General features: G+C 37.6%; 1 pseudogene; it reads left to right on the top strand.

Annotated features, from left to right (window-relative positions):
- Positions 1–910: 910 nt before the first annotated feature.
- Positions 911–16213, top strand: LOC146731931 (uncharacterized; annotated as a pseudogene).
- The last annotated feature ends 238 nt before the right edge of the window (positions 16214–16451 follow it).

A 16451-nucleotide genomic window follows, 5' to 3' on the forward strand; every position in this document is an offset into this window, starting at 1 on the left:
ATGTATATACCGATATATACATTGTCCTGAAACCAGATCTTGGTCGTGTGTATGGGATTCTTTCAAATTTGGTTTAAACATGGGATCATCCAATATGACAATAAAATTGATCATGTGTGGGGTCCAGTGCCCTTTAGTTTAGTTCTATATTTTCTGATGAGTCAAGTCTACTCAAAAAATGTAGCCCAAATAGAAAAATTCTTGGGATAGATAAGTATATGAGGTGACTGAGATGGTACAATAACCTCAGTGTAGATCCACTGTTATACCACTGCCACCTGCTGTTGATTCATTCGTCGAGCAGAGGGCAGGGATATTAGGTAGGGTTGCAAATTCCACACCACGCCAAAGCACCATTTGATTACAAGTGGGAACATGAGTACTGTATTTCTGGTGACAAACCAGATTGTAAAGGGGACCCTGTATCATATGATCCAGTACTGTTGGTGGGCCCAGATGTACCATTCTTTTGCAAGGAAGAATGTCTAACCTTGGGCACCATGTTAAATAAATTTTAATTTCCACATAAGTTGCATTTTTCTGATTTACCAAGTGCTTGCTGCAGTCTCTGGCTTTAAGCTGGCACTCAATGGACAATACAAGAATTTGCTGATCGTAACGTGTCCCGTTTTTTACATGGCTAACATCACCCAGAATGTTGTATTTATGGTAAAAGGATATTCACTGAACAGGGGCCTGCAAAACTATTTTGATTCAATGGGACCAAATATAAGGAATTAGTTTAGCCCAGTTCTGCCTAGGTAGTTTGCCATTTTGAGGGCCTCAACAGAGGCAGCAGTCAAACATATTGCCAGAACCAATGATGCTAGGCATAGATGCACCAATATAATATGTGTTCTAAATATGAAGACAGATACACACGAACAATAATCTCATTCATAGGGTCAGAATGCCCAATAATGACAGTCTGGTCGAGGGGAATACAGGAACAAACATATCAACCATGGAAATGATCGTTGAGGTTGAGGTGGATGTGGTTGGGGTCAGGTGTTTTCAGTGGTATGAATTAAAGGATTCATTTTGTTTCCCAACCCTTATTTCCTGTGACGTTAAATTGTTCGGTTACCGTAGCAAACTACCACAATGACCCTGTAGGACCTTTCAGAAGTCAAGCACAGCTACAAGATCAAGTTGGCCAAAAAGCTTCAGTTGACTCCATCACCAGTGTCAATGGCTCTGCCACGAGTAATGGTAGGCATGATTTTCCAGGAAGTGAGAGAATTATTGGCAAATGGCAGCAGTGCAGTGCCTGTTATTCCCCCATATTTTTGGTGAACAATAAAGAACAATATAGACCCAAGCCAACTGAATCAGTATATTCTCTCAGAGCATTTTATGTGATGGTGACCCCAGCAGAGGTACACTGCTGTGTACATCAGGGGATTTCCTGATATCACTCAAACATTTGATTCAAGATATTAGTTCAATGTTTGCCCATTGTAGCCTCACAGTTTTTTTTCCCAAAATTAATGGCAGTGCCAGTTTTGTGGCTGCACAGCAGGCCAACAATGTGAATCCATTTTATCAATATCTGGTTGATACAAGAGCAGTAATTTTAGCACACATCCTTCAAACAATCATATCCCACATTTAGTATTTCCGGGAATGTATTCTTGGGAGTGTTTCAGGTTGAGAGACCCGGCAGCCACACTTTTTGCATGCACGCACAGCTCAGACAATTATTGAGCTTTTTGGAAATGGCTTCATCTATGAGAGGCCTTGTGCCTCAAACAGCTCTCAAAGGTATGCTCGTCCAGGTCCACACACTCCAGTTGTGTGGATCGCCACATGAGAAATATCATGGACCCCACAAAGCTTGACTGCCATCAAGTGGATGGACTTAACCAACATAAGACGGAGATAACAGATTGCTCCATCAACTGCGGCTATAACACTGGTCATGGACGCCTTGAAAATAGAATGGGGAGTGGCTCCCTTGCAAAGCACAGCTCCACATAAACATACCTAATATGTTGGGGGGGGCATTAGATTGCTTTCTAGATGAAGTATAGAATAAAACAGTTCCCATCCATTGCGACAACACAACTGTATTAGCATATATTACAAAACATGGGTGGACAAATCCCACAAACTAGCCAGCTAGTGGAGGAGATAAAGAGTGGGAAATAGAGCTGAAGCCCACCTGGCAGGGATTAGAAACAGTGTGGCCAACACAACACGCAATGCCGTGTTTCACATTCCAATCTCGTTTTTCAGTTTATATGTTCATATATGTGCCTGTAATTTTGAATAGATAATTATTTAGCTGCGCCCCTTTCCCCATTTTGGGATTTACTTGAGGGTCACTAATGGGCTTGAACTCCCGCAGTTCAGCCACCATCAGGGTATACTTTGTACCCATTGAACATACATACAATACATTGGTTTTGGCAAGGTAGGTATGGCTTCACTATGCAAAATTTCGAATAATTCCCCGGGAATCTGATAATGCAATGATCAGTACATTAACAAAGGGAATTAAAAATTGTTATGGGTCATGTGACAACAAAAGAATGCACACTCCTATGTTGGAACCTTTCGTATATTGAAAGAGAATAATACATGCCACTATTTTCGTACCAATCGTATATTAAATAATAGCAGATCCCGACAACAGAATAATACATGCCACTATTTTTGTACCATTCCTATATCGAATAATAACAGATCCCGACAACAGAATAATACATGCCACTATTTTTGTACCATTCCTATATCGAATAATAACAGATCCCGACAACAGAATATTACATGCCACTATTTTTGTACCAATCCTATATCGAATAATAACAGATCCCGAAAACAGAATAATACATGCCACTATTTTTGTACCATTCCTATATCGAATAATAACAGATCCCGACAACAGAATAATACATGCCACTATTTTTGTACCATTCCTATATCGAATAATAACAGATCCCGACAACAGAATATTACATGCCACTATTTTTGTACCAATCCTATATCGAATAATAACAGATCCAGACAACAGAATATTACATGCCACTATTTTTGTACCATTCCTATATCGAATAATAACAGATCCCGACAACAGAATAATACATGCCACTATTTTTGTACCATTCCTATATCGAATAATAACAGATCCCGACAACAGAATAATACATGCCACTATTTTTGTACCATTCCTATATCGAATAATAACAGATCCCGACAACAGAATATTACATGCCACTATTTTTGTACCAATCCTATATCGAATAATAACAGATCCCGAAAACAGAATAATACATGCCACTATTTTTGTACCATTCCTATATCGAATAATAACAGATCCCGACAACAGAATATTACATGCCACTATTTTTGTACCAATCCTATATCGAATAATAACAGATCCCGACAACAGAATATTACATGCCACTATTTTTGTACCAATCCTATATCGAATAATAACAGATCCAGACAACAGAATATTACATGCCACTATTTTTGTACCATTCCTATATCGAATAATAACAGATCCCGACAACAGAATAATACATGCCACTATTTTTGTACCATTCCTATATCGAATAATAACAGTTCACGACAACAGAATAATACATGCCACTATTTTTGTACCATTCCTATATCGAATAATAACAGATCCCGAAAACAGAATAATACATGCCACTATTTTTGTACCATTCCTATATCGAATAATAACAGATCCCGACAACAGAATAATACATGCCACTATTTTTGTACCATTCCTATATCGAATAATAACAGATCCCGACAACAGAATATTACATGCCACTATTTTTGTACCAATCCTATATCGAATAATAACAGATCCAGACAACAGAATATTACATGCCACTATTTTTGTACCATTCCTATATCGAATAATAACAGATCCCGACAACAGAATAATACATGCCACTATTTTTGTACCATTCCTATATCGAATAATAACAGATCCCGACAACAGAATATTACATGCCACTATTTTTGTACCAATCCTATATCGAATAATAACAGATCCAGACAACAGAATATTACATGCCACTATTTTTGTACCATTCCTATATCGAATAATAACAGATCCCGACAACAGAATAATACATGCCACTATTTTTGTACCATTCCTATATCGAATAATAACAGATCCCGACAACAGAATATTACATGCCACTATTTTTGTACCAATCCTATATCGAATAATAACAGATCCCGAAAACAGAATAATACATGCCACTATTTTTGTACCATTCCTATATCGAATAATAACAGATCCCGACAACAGAATAATACATGCCACTATTTTTGTACCATTCCTATATCGAATAATAACAGATCCCGACAACAGAATATTACATGCCACTATTTTTGTACCAATCCTATATCGAATAATAACAGATCCAGACAACAGAATATTACATGCCACTATTTTTGTACCATTCCTATATCGAATAATAACAGATCCCGACAACAGAATATTACATGCCACTATTTTTGTACCAATCCTATATCGAATAATAACAGATCCCGACAACAGAATAATACATGCCACTATTTTTATCCCATTCCTATATCGAATGTTAACAGATCCCGACAACAGAATAATACATGCCACTATTTTTGTACCAATCCTATATCGAATAATAACAGATACAGACAACAGAATAATACATGCCACTATTTTGTACCATTCCTATATCGAATAATAACAGATACCGACAACAGAATAATACATGCCACTATTTTGGTTCCAATCCTATATCGAATAATAACAGACCCCGTCTACAGAATAATATTATTTTGGTACTATCCCTATAGTAAAGTATAGCAGTCCCCGACAACTAAATTATATGTGCTACTATGTTGGTACCATCCCTATAGTAAAGTATAGCAGTCCCCGACAACAACATTATATGTGCTACTATTTTGGTATCATCCCTATAGTGAAGTATAGCAGTTCCCGCCAACTAAATTATATGTGCCACTATTTTGGTATCATCCCTATAGTGAAGTATAGCAGTTCCTGCCAACTAAATTATATGTGCTACTATTTTTGTATCATCCCTATAGTGAAGTATAGCAGTTCCCGACAACAAAAATATATGTGCTACTATTTTGGTACCGTCCATATAGTAAAGTATAGCAGTTCCTACCAACTAAATTATATGTGCGACTATTTTGGTATCATCCCCATAGTGAAGTATAGCAGTTCCCGCCAACTAAATTATATGTGCCACTATTTTGGTATCATCCCTATAGTGAAGTATAGCAGTTCCCGACAACTAAATTATATGTGCTACTATTTTGGTACCATCCCTATAGTGAAGTGTAGCAGTTCCCGCCAACTAAATTATATGTGCCACTATTTTGGTACCATCCCTATAGTAAAGTATAGCAGTTTCTGTCAACTAAATTATATGTGCCACTATTTTGGTACCATCCCTATAGTGTAGTATAGCAGTTTCCGACAACTAAATTATACGTGCCACTATTTTGGTACCATCCCTATAGTGAAGTATAGCAGTTCCCGCCAACTATATTATATGTGATACTATTTTGGTACCATTCCTATAGTGAAGTATAGCAGTTCCCGACAACTAAATTATATGTGCCACTATTTTGGTACCATCCCTATAGTGAAGTATAGCAGTTCCCGACAACTAAATTATATGTGCTACTATTTTGGTACCATCCCTATAGTAAAGTATAGCAGTTCCCGACAACTAAATTATACGTGCCACTATTTTGGTACCATCCCTATAGTGAAGTATAGCAGTTCCCGACAACTAAATTATATGTGCTACTATTTTGGTACCATCCCTATAGTGAAGTATAGCAGTTCCCGACAACTAAATTATATGTGCTACTATTTTGGTACCATCACTATAGTGAGGTATAGCAGTTCCCGACAACTAAATTATATGTGCTACTATTTTGGTACCATCCCTATAGTGAAGTGTAGCAGTTCCCGCCAACTAAATTATATGTGCCACTATGTTGGTGCCACCCCTACAGTGAAGCATAGCAGTTCCCGCCAACTAAATTATATGTGCCACTATTTTGGTATCATCCCTATAGTGAAGTATAGCAGTTCCCGACAACTAAATTATATGTGCTACTATTTTGGTACCATCCCTATAGTGAAGTATAGCAGTTCCCGCCAACTAAATTATATGTGCCACTATTTTGGTATCATCCCTATAGTGAAGTATAGCAGTTCCCGACAACTAAATTATATGTGCCACTATGTTGGTGCCACCCCTACAGTGAAGCATAGCAGTTCCCGCCAACTAAATTATATGTGCCACTATTTTGGTATCATCCCTATAGTGAAGTATAGCAGTTCCCGACAACTAAATTATATGTGCTACTATTTTGGTACCATCCCTATAGTGAAGTATAGCAGTTCCCGCCAACTAAATTATATGTGCCACTATTTTGGTATCATCCCTATAGTGAAGTATAGCAGTTCCCGACAACTAAATTATATGTGCTACTATTTTGGTACCATCCCTATAGTGAAGTATAGCAGTTCCCGACAACTAAATTATATGTGCTACTATTTTGGTACCATCCCTATAGTAAAGTATAGCAGTTCCCGACAACTAAATTATACGTGCCACTATTTTGGTACCATCCCTATAGTGAAGTATAGCAGTTCCCGACAACTAAATTATATGTGCTACTATTTTGGTACCATCCCTATAGTGAAGTATAGCAGTTCCCGACAACTAAATTATATGTGCTACTATTTTGGTACCATCACTATAGTGAGGTATAGCAGTTCCCGACAACTAAATTATATGTGCTACTATTTTGGTACCATCCCTATAGTGAAGTGTAGCAGTTCCCGCCAACTAAATTATATGTGCCACTATGTTGGTGCCACCCCTACAGTGAAGCATAGCAGTTCCCGCCAACTAAATTATATGTGCCACTATTTTGGTATCATCCCTATAGTGAAGTATAGCAGTTCCCGACAACTAAATTATATGTGCTACTATTTTGGTACCATCCCTATAGTGAAGTATAGCAGTTCCCGCCAACTAAATTATATGTGCCACTATTTTGGTATCATCCCTATAGTGAAGTATAGCAGTTCCCGACAACTAAATTATATGTGCCACTATGTTGGTGCCACCCCTACAGTGAAGCATAGCAGTTCCCGCCAACTAAATTATATGTGCCACTATTTTGGTATCATCCCTATAGTGAAGTATAGCAGTTCCCGACAACTAAATTATATGTGCTACTATTTTGGTACCATCCCTATAGTGAAGTATAGCAGTTCCCGCCAACTAAATTATATGTGCCACTATTTTGGTATCATCCCTATAGTGAAGTATAGCAGTTCCCGACAACTAAATTATATGTGCTACTATTTTGGTACCATCCCTATAGTGAAGTATAGCAGTTCTAGCCAACTAAATTATATGTGCCACTATTTTGGTACCATCCCTATAGTAAAGTATAGCAGTTTCTGCCAACTAAATTATATGTGCCACTATTTTGGTACCATTCCTGTAGTGAAGTGTAGCAGTTCTTGCCAACTAAATTATATGTGCCACTATTTTGGTATCATTCCTATAGGGAAGTATAGCAGTTCCCGCCAACTATATTATATGTGCTACTATTTTGGTATCATTCCTATAGGGAAGTATAGCATTTCCCGCCAACTAAATTATATGTGCCACTATTTTGGTACTATCCCTATATTGAAGTGTAGCAGTTCCCGCCAACTAAATTATATGTGCCACTATTTTGGTATCATTCCTATAAGGAAGTATAACAGTTCCCGACAACTAAATTATTTGTGCTACTATTTTGGTACCATCCCTATAGTGAAGTGTAGCAGTTCCCGCCAACTAAATTATATGTGCTACTATTTTGGTACCATTCCTATAGGGAAGTATAACAGTTCCCGCCAACTAAATTATATGTGCCACTATTTTGGTATCATCCCTATAGTGAAGTATAGCAGTTCCCGACAACTAAATTATATGTGCTACTATTTTGGTACCATCCCTATAGTGAAGTATAGCAGTTCCCGCCAACTAAATTATATGTGCCACTATTTTGGTATCATCCCTATAGTGAAGTATAGCAGTTCCCGACAACTAAATTATATGTGCTACTATTTTGGTACCATCCCTATAGTGAAGTATAGCAGTTCCCGCCAACTAAATTATATGTGCCACTATTTTGGTACCATCCCTATAGTAAAGTATAGCAGTTTCTGCCAACTAAATTATATGTGCCACTATTTTGGTACCATTCCTGTAGTGAAGTGTAGCAGTTCTTGCCAACTAAATTATATGTGCCACTATTTTGGTATCATTCCTATAGGGAAGTATAGCAGTTCCCGACAACTAAATTATATGTGCTACTATTTTGGTACCATCCCTATAGTGAAGTATAGCAGTTCCCGACAACTAAATTATATGTGCTACTATTTTGGTACCATCCCTATAGTAAAGTATAGCAGTTCCCGACAACTAAATTATACGTGCCACTATTTTGGTACCATCCCTATAGTGAAGTATAGCAGTTCCCGACAACTACATTATATGTGCTACTATTTTGGTACCATCCCTATAGTGAAGTATAGCAGTTCCCGACAACTAAATTATATGTGCTACTATTTTGGTACCATCACTATAGTGAGGTATAGCAGTTCCCGACAACTAAATTATATGTGCTACTATTTTGGTACCATCCCTATAGTGAAGTGTAGCAGTTCCCGCCAACTAAATTATATGTGCCACTATGTTGGTGCCACCCCTACAGTGAAGCATAGCAGTTCCCGCCAACTAAATTATATGTGCCACTATTTTGGTATCATCCCTATAGTGAAGTATAGCAGTTCCCGACAACTAAATTATATGTGCTACTATTTTGGTACCATCCCTATAGTGAAGTATAGCAGTTCCCGCCAACTAAATTATATGTGCCACTATTTTGGTATCATCCCTATAGTGAAGTATAGCAGTTCCCGACAACTAAATTATATGTGCCACTATGTTGGTGCCACCCCTACAGTGAAGCATAGCAGTTCCCGCCAACTAAATTATATGTGCCACTATTTTGGTATCATCCCTATAGTGAAGTATAGCAGTTCCCGACAACTAAATTATATGTGCTACTATTTTGGTACCATCCCTATAGTGAAGTATAGCAGTTCCCGCCAACTAAATTATATGTGCCACTATTTTGGTATCATCCCTATAGTGAAGTATAGCAGTTCCCGACAACTAAATTATATGTGCTACTATTTTGGTACCATCCCTATAGTGAAGTATAGCAGTTCCCGCCAACTAAATTATATGTGCCACTATTTTGGTACCATCCCTATAGTAAAGTATAGCAGTTTCTGCCAACTAAATTATATGTGCCACTATTTTGGTACCATTCCTGTAGTGAAGTGTAGCAGTTCTTGCCAACTAAATTATATGTGCCACTATTTTGGTATCATTCCTATAGGGAAGTATAGCAGTTCCCGCCAACTATATTATATGTGCTACTATTTTGGTATCATTCCTATAGGGAAGTATAGCATTTCCCGCCAACTAAATTATATGTGCCACTATTTTGGTACTATCCCTATATTGAAGTGTAGCAGTTCCCGCCAACTAAATTATATGTGCCACTATTTTGGTATCATTCCTATAAGGAAGTATAACAGTTCCCGACAACTAAATTATTTGTGCTACTATTTTGGTACCATCCCTATAGTGAAGTGTAGCAGTTCCCGCCAACTAAATTATATGTGCTACTATTTTGGTACCATTCCTATAGGGAAGTATAACAGTTCCCGCCAACTAAATTATATGTGCCACTATTTTGGTATCATCCCTATAGTGAAGTATAGCAGTTCCCGACAACTAAATTATATGTGCTACTATTTTGGTACCATCCCTATAGTGAAGTATAGCAGTTCCCGCCAACTAAATTATATGTGCCACTATTTTGGTATCATCCCTATAGTGAAGTATAGCAGTTCCCGACAACTAAATTATATGTGCTACTATTTTGGTACCATCCCTATAGTGAAGTATAGCAGTTCCCGCCAACTAAATTATATGTGCCACTATTTTGGTACCATCCCTATAGTAAAGTATAGCAGTTTCTGCCAACTAAATTATATGTGCCACTATTTTGGTACCATTCCTGTAGTGAAGTGTAGCAGTTCTTGCCAACTAAATTATATGTGCCACTATTTTGGTATCATTCCTATAGGGAAGTATAGCAGTTCCCGCCAACTATATTATATGTGCTACTATTTTGGTATCATTCCTATAGGGAAGTATAGCATTTCCCGCCAACTAAATTATATGTGCCACTATTTTGGTACTATCCCTATATTGAAGTGTAGCAGTTCCCGCCAACTAAATTATATGTGCCACTATTTTGGTATCATTCCTATAAGGAAGTATAACAGTTCCCGACAACTAAATTATTTGTGCTACTATTTTGGTACCATTCCTATAGTGAAGTGTAGCAGTTCCCGCCAACTAAATTATATGTGCTACTATTTTGGTACCATTCCTATAGGGAAGTATAACAGTTCCCGACAACTAAATTATATGTGCTGCTATTTTGGTACCATCCCTATAGTAAAGTATAGCAGTTCCCGCCAACTTTATTACATGTGCTACTATTTTGGTACCATCCCTATAGTGAAGTATAACAGTTCCCGCCAACTAAATTATATGTGCCACTATGTTGGTACCATCCCTATAGTAAAGTATAGCAGTTCCCGACAACTAAATTATATGTGCCCATATTTTGGTACCATCCCTATTGTGAAGTGTAGCAGTTCCCGCCAATTAAATCATATGTGCTACTATTTTGGTACTATTCCTATAGTGAAGTATAATTTGTGTGCAATTTTACTGTTAAAGAATTTTTGTCATTAAATCCATTTTCAAGAAACAATTAATTTGGAACACGCCTTCAGTTTATTTTATTTTCAGGCTAAACGTTGATACTTTTACAATCCACCAATGTCCAAACAAGCTGCAAATAGTTTGGTTACTAGTGGCGGTCTTTATTGTCGATATAGTTATTGTCCGCTTGCTCATTAGTAGTATTCAATAGGCTTTACTGCCACCTCCTAGGCCGCTCATTATTGACACGGTACCAAAATAGTGGCAAATACCAAAATAGTGGCTTAACACGCGTAAGCCGTACGAACGAGGGCAGCAAAAGCCGTATCCAGTCCATAAAGGTTTTATCATATACATTATATAAATAAAAAGTCTTTAGTTATGTTATTTTTCGCACGTCTGGCCCAAAAGAAAACCTATTCGATTTCATCCGGGTTTCGATACGGGTCTTTTTACTGGTGCGGATTTATACGATGGATTCTAAATGACGCAAACGCGTCAACATGTCTCACACAATAGACCGGTACCGCATGACGTCAGTGACAGGGATCTATAGACAAACTAATGTCACCAAATATATCCAAAAATTACGTTTTAATGAAACAGCAAATGAACCTAAATTTATAACAATATTTAACGGTAATAAATACGAACTCATTATAAACTTTCTTTCTTAAGAATGGACACTACAGTCCAGCTAAGTTGGCCATTTACTGACCGTCCGACAACGGACGATTTCTTGGAGCTGATGTTGTAGCCACAGGTAAAGACGGGTGAAGACACGTTAATTTCACAGTTGTTAAAAACCTTAGTCGGTGAACGAGAAACAATTGCTTGACAAGAAGCAGTTTGGTTTACAGTTCCAGATTCTGGCGTAACCAAGAATATCTGAAATGCGCCGACTATCTTCCGTTGAGATACAGTATCGTCAGACAGTCAGCTGGCATCGGTGTCGCTGGGTGTATCCCGCGACACCGATGCCAGCTGAATGTGAGTATCGTAGTGCTGTAAACTTGACACGTTTTTGTGACCAGTTATATTTATGATTGGTTGTGGTGGAATGCCGGCTTTCGTCAGGGTAATAATGAGTCCAACTTGTGTTTTCGGTATATTTTCCATCCACAGAATAATATCGTCAGCCATTATCGAAGCGCAGACGCAAATTACGCGCGTTGTTTATAAACAGAAAGTAGTTCCAGGAAATAGACGCGTTTACCAAATATGGTAAACGGGGCCCGGGCGTGATATGGAAAATTATTGCACGGCTCGCGCATCGGGATTCCCATAGCGTTACGAGGCCGGGCAATACGAGGTATATGGTAAACGTCATTATTACATAAATGACCAAGTGTATTGTTGCGACAATCTTCGTGTTATTTTCGTATTAAAACAGATTGTAGTCACACAATTCATACGATAAATGTACATGTACCCATTAATGGTGCTAAACGTATGTATGTCGTTGTTGAACTTCAATGACATTAGAATTCATAAACCTATTCACCATCAAATGTTAAAGTTGGAGCGCTCAATTAAAATACAAACATTTTTTTACATTGAAGGTGAAAACAGAATCTTGTATAGCTGACCCATTTCGTAAAAAAAGTTCATTTTTACCCCGCAATCGTGACCCGTACTTAGAAACGTATTACCCTAGTTAATGATGATGTCACTGATTTTAGTCGTTGCCATAACAAAGTCTGGTATATTCTTAGCAAACCAGAAAGAGAAGCCCTTGTCGATCTGGCGAAGAGACAAGATATTGTCATCAAGCTATTGCGATGATGGATACAGTTTTTATTTCTGAAGCCAATAACACTAAACACTAAACATTACAAAAAATTAAAATCAGATCCGACCAACAAAATCAACAAACTTATTAGGGGAGCTAACGAAAATGAACTGGTTGAAAATAATATCACTAAACAAGAAGATTTTCTGGTTTGCAACAACCCAAGTCCTGGTAAATTCTACATGCTAACTAAAATCCACAAAGAGGGGTCGCACTTCAGACCAATCATTTCAACTACAATGTATTAACCACCCTACCCAAAAGATATCAGAATTTGTTGACCACTATTTACAGCATTTGGTAACATCCTTTGAACCACATATAAAAAACACTACACATTTCTTACACAAACTAAACAACTTAGGTCAGATTCCTAAGCATTGGGCACATTTGATGTGACGTCCCTTTATACCGATACCCATTGAAGAAGGTATTCTTGCGTGCCAGGAAGCCCTTGACCGCAGACCAGTTAAAACTTCATCGACCATAATACGTTCCCTCACATTAAGTCTCAATAATTTCACATTTAATGGTAACAACTATTTACAGATATTTGGCACTGCTATGGGCCAAAAAAGGCACCGAGTTATGCCAATATCTTTATGGGTAAACTTAAACCAATCTATTATCACTAGCACCAATTGCAAGCTTTCCCATTCATTATTCTCGTTTCATATACGACTTTTTCACAATTTTACTACTAACCAGACCGATATTAACCAATTTCATCAGTTCATCAATACATTTCATGACACTATAAAATTCACAGTAGAATATTTACAATCAGTCATTTAATTTCTTGATGTTAAAGTTCACATAGACCAGGCAGGCAATATTAATACCTGCAAAAAAACTCGACTCTCCCACCTGGTTCCACAAACTGCGGCTCCAAGAGGGGTTGCACTGTTTGTAAATTTTCACATAATACTACCATTTTCCATAGCACCACAAATAACAAAGTATATACATGTACCATAAAGCACCTCATCACTTGCACAACTAGAAATGTCATTTATCCCATCACTTGCAAACGGTTTTAAAAAACAATATGTTGGCGAAACAAAGACGGAGCTCAGAACCAGATTTAATAACCACCTATCGACAGTGAGACACAACCAGGACACATCAGTAGCCATGCACTTTAATAAAACCAACCATGACATATTTCATTTATTGGCATAATATAAATTAACAAAACAGACGACCACCTTAGAAGAAAACTTTAGCCCATATTGATAGACAAATTGACTACACACACCCCTGGGCATCAACATCTGCCAGTGAGGGAGAATTTATCTAACAGCGCCATGGATGTATATATCGCCTTTGAACTTAGAAAGTTAAAGTATCCATCTCTGCGATCGAATCGAAGCAACATTTCACCCCTCCACTCATGAATAATCAATGACATCATGAATAATTAATAGCAGTCAAATACCTGTAGATGCGTCCAGTCGGGATTTCTTTAGCGGTCAGATAATATTATTCAGTATTCAGTATTATTCAGAAAGAGGCGAGCTGCATTGAGGTCGAGTAGATCAAGCGTGTACATACTCTTGGATTAGCGTAAACGTGCGGGAGGATTTACTATAATAGCCATACCATATTTTAGACGGTTTCGATAAACGTAACTGCGGTTGAAATATGCAGGTGAGGCAGAGGGAAACTGAAACTGAAACCTTGCTGTTTGCGCGTGTAAGGTAGATTTACTTTACCGGACGTAACGAGGTCGAACTGGAGCAAAAACGTGGCGACAAACTTCAGCCGACTTGGTTTCCAGGGGTGACTCACATCACGAGAACACTGTGCCATACGATAGCTGACACTAGAACGACCAGGGAGTAAGTTCTCAATCAGGAGTTCAATGGTGACGTTATCTGTGGTATACCATACTTTTGGTGGATCGTCCAACATGCAGCCCCAGGCCACGATTTCTTGTCCAATTTATAAGGAAACATATGTAAATCAAGATGACATCACTTTGTTTACACTGCTCATTTCTAATTGGTCGAAAGCAAAAAAAAATTTGGGAAACTACCACATCAGGTTCCATACATCATTGTTATACAACGAATAACCTCAAGACAACAGGAATGTTATGCAAACTAACAGAAATGCATAAATGAGTTTGTTGACTCGTCTAACCAAGTTCACCAATGTTTATTAACCTCAAGTTCATACAGAGTGCTGGAATCACCTCGGCCTAAGACATTCAAGTTCGTATCACAGCAGAATCGCATCTGACGTCATCCTGATTATCGGAAATCATAAAGTCTTCGGTACCATAGTATTTGTAGACAAATCTCACCACCCCAGAGAATCATTTCATTTTCATAGCATATGTATAAATGTCATGAAAGCCGTCTTAATAGAAATTCATTATTATTTAAATTGTAGCCAGTAATTATATCTGTACATAGAATGAGGGAATTGTATCTACTGTTTCAATTAATTTGTACAGAGATGAACCAACACTAATCTCTGACAGGGATTTATATACAATGTTAAATGTCCATCAGTACAAACAGATGGAACAACGTTCAAATACAAGGAATACCAGTAACCAGAATTAAAGATACCGGCGTCATAGTGGCTAAACATTTTATTTTATTTTTATTTAGCCGGTATTCATCTAATTAAGGATGCATATTAACCACTTATATAATAATCTCTGGTCAACAGGACATTACAGCCTCAGAAATGAGGGACGGCATATTACAAACTTCAGTTGAGCCATAGAAACCACTGCTCTTTGTGATAGGAACAACTGGACCTTGTACGTGTACTGAAGATAGAAACAGCACAGGGGTCCGTCTGCTTTTACGTCCCCGTCAAAAAAAGAAGGTATTTCTCTCAAATGCGAAGGTACTCTTGTTTTTGGACTGCTGAATGTGCAATCGATGGACGCACTGACCTTTCTTGCCACACCACATGAAGCCCAATAAATATAATCATCTGTACGACTAGTTTCTATGCTGGAGTTGGGGGTGGTTATCAGCTGGTATGTATTTTAAGAAATATACAAAGGATGAAGTCGCTATCAAGCAAATATTTTTAAACTGAAAAAAAAAACTAACGAAAAAAATATTAAATAAAATCTATGAAGAACTACTCAAATTGACTCTATTCACGAACAATTAATAGTTATACAGAAGGAATGGCACAGTTGGAGGCGTGGTTAATAGAGAATTTGTATGAATACGGATTAGTAAAAATATAATCAAGTACCTGGCACAAAAGCGAATGTCATATTACGGAGCCGAATCACATCGACGTTAATGCGACTGGGGATATTGGCAGCGAAGACGTGACTGAGAGTATTGGAATCAAAGAAGTGACTGAAAATATTGGTAGCGAAGAAGTGGCTGAGAATATTGGAAGCGAAGAAGCGGCTGAGAATATTGGCAGCGAAGACCAGAAAATGCGTGTCTTCCAACAAATTTCTTCACCGAGTTTGTTGTCATCACATTCTCCAGAGTCTCACCAAGAAATTGAAACTGCTAGTATCGAGAATATATTTAATACAATGGTTTTGAGAACTTAATTTTGACTTTATAATTGTAAAAAGACAAATTAAGGTGGAGCAGATTGTTTAATTTCATACAGTGACTAGTGAATTCAGAAATAAAGGTAACATTATTGCTGTTGAAGCGCTTACATAGTGGAGGTCGTTTCGATTCCGTATTGCGATTGTGCAATCTAATTAGTTCATAAACAGTATGTTTATAGAGATATCAATACCAGTGTGTCAGAATATAACTTGTATTTTTGTAAATACGAGC

This window comes from Saccoglossus kowalevskii, chromosome 18, assembly GCF_978046115.1.
Source record: "Saccoglossus kowalevskii chromosome 18, keSacKowa6.1, whole genome shotgun sequence".
Taxonomy (NCBI): domain Eukaryota; kingdom Metazoa; phylum Hemichordata; class Enteropneusta; family Harrimaniidae; genus Saccoglossus; species Saccoglossus kowalevskii.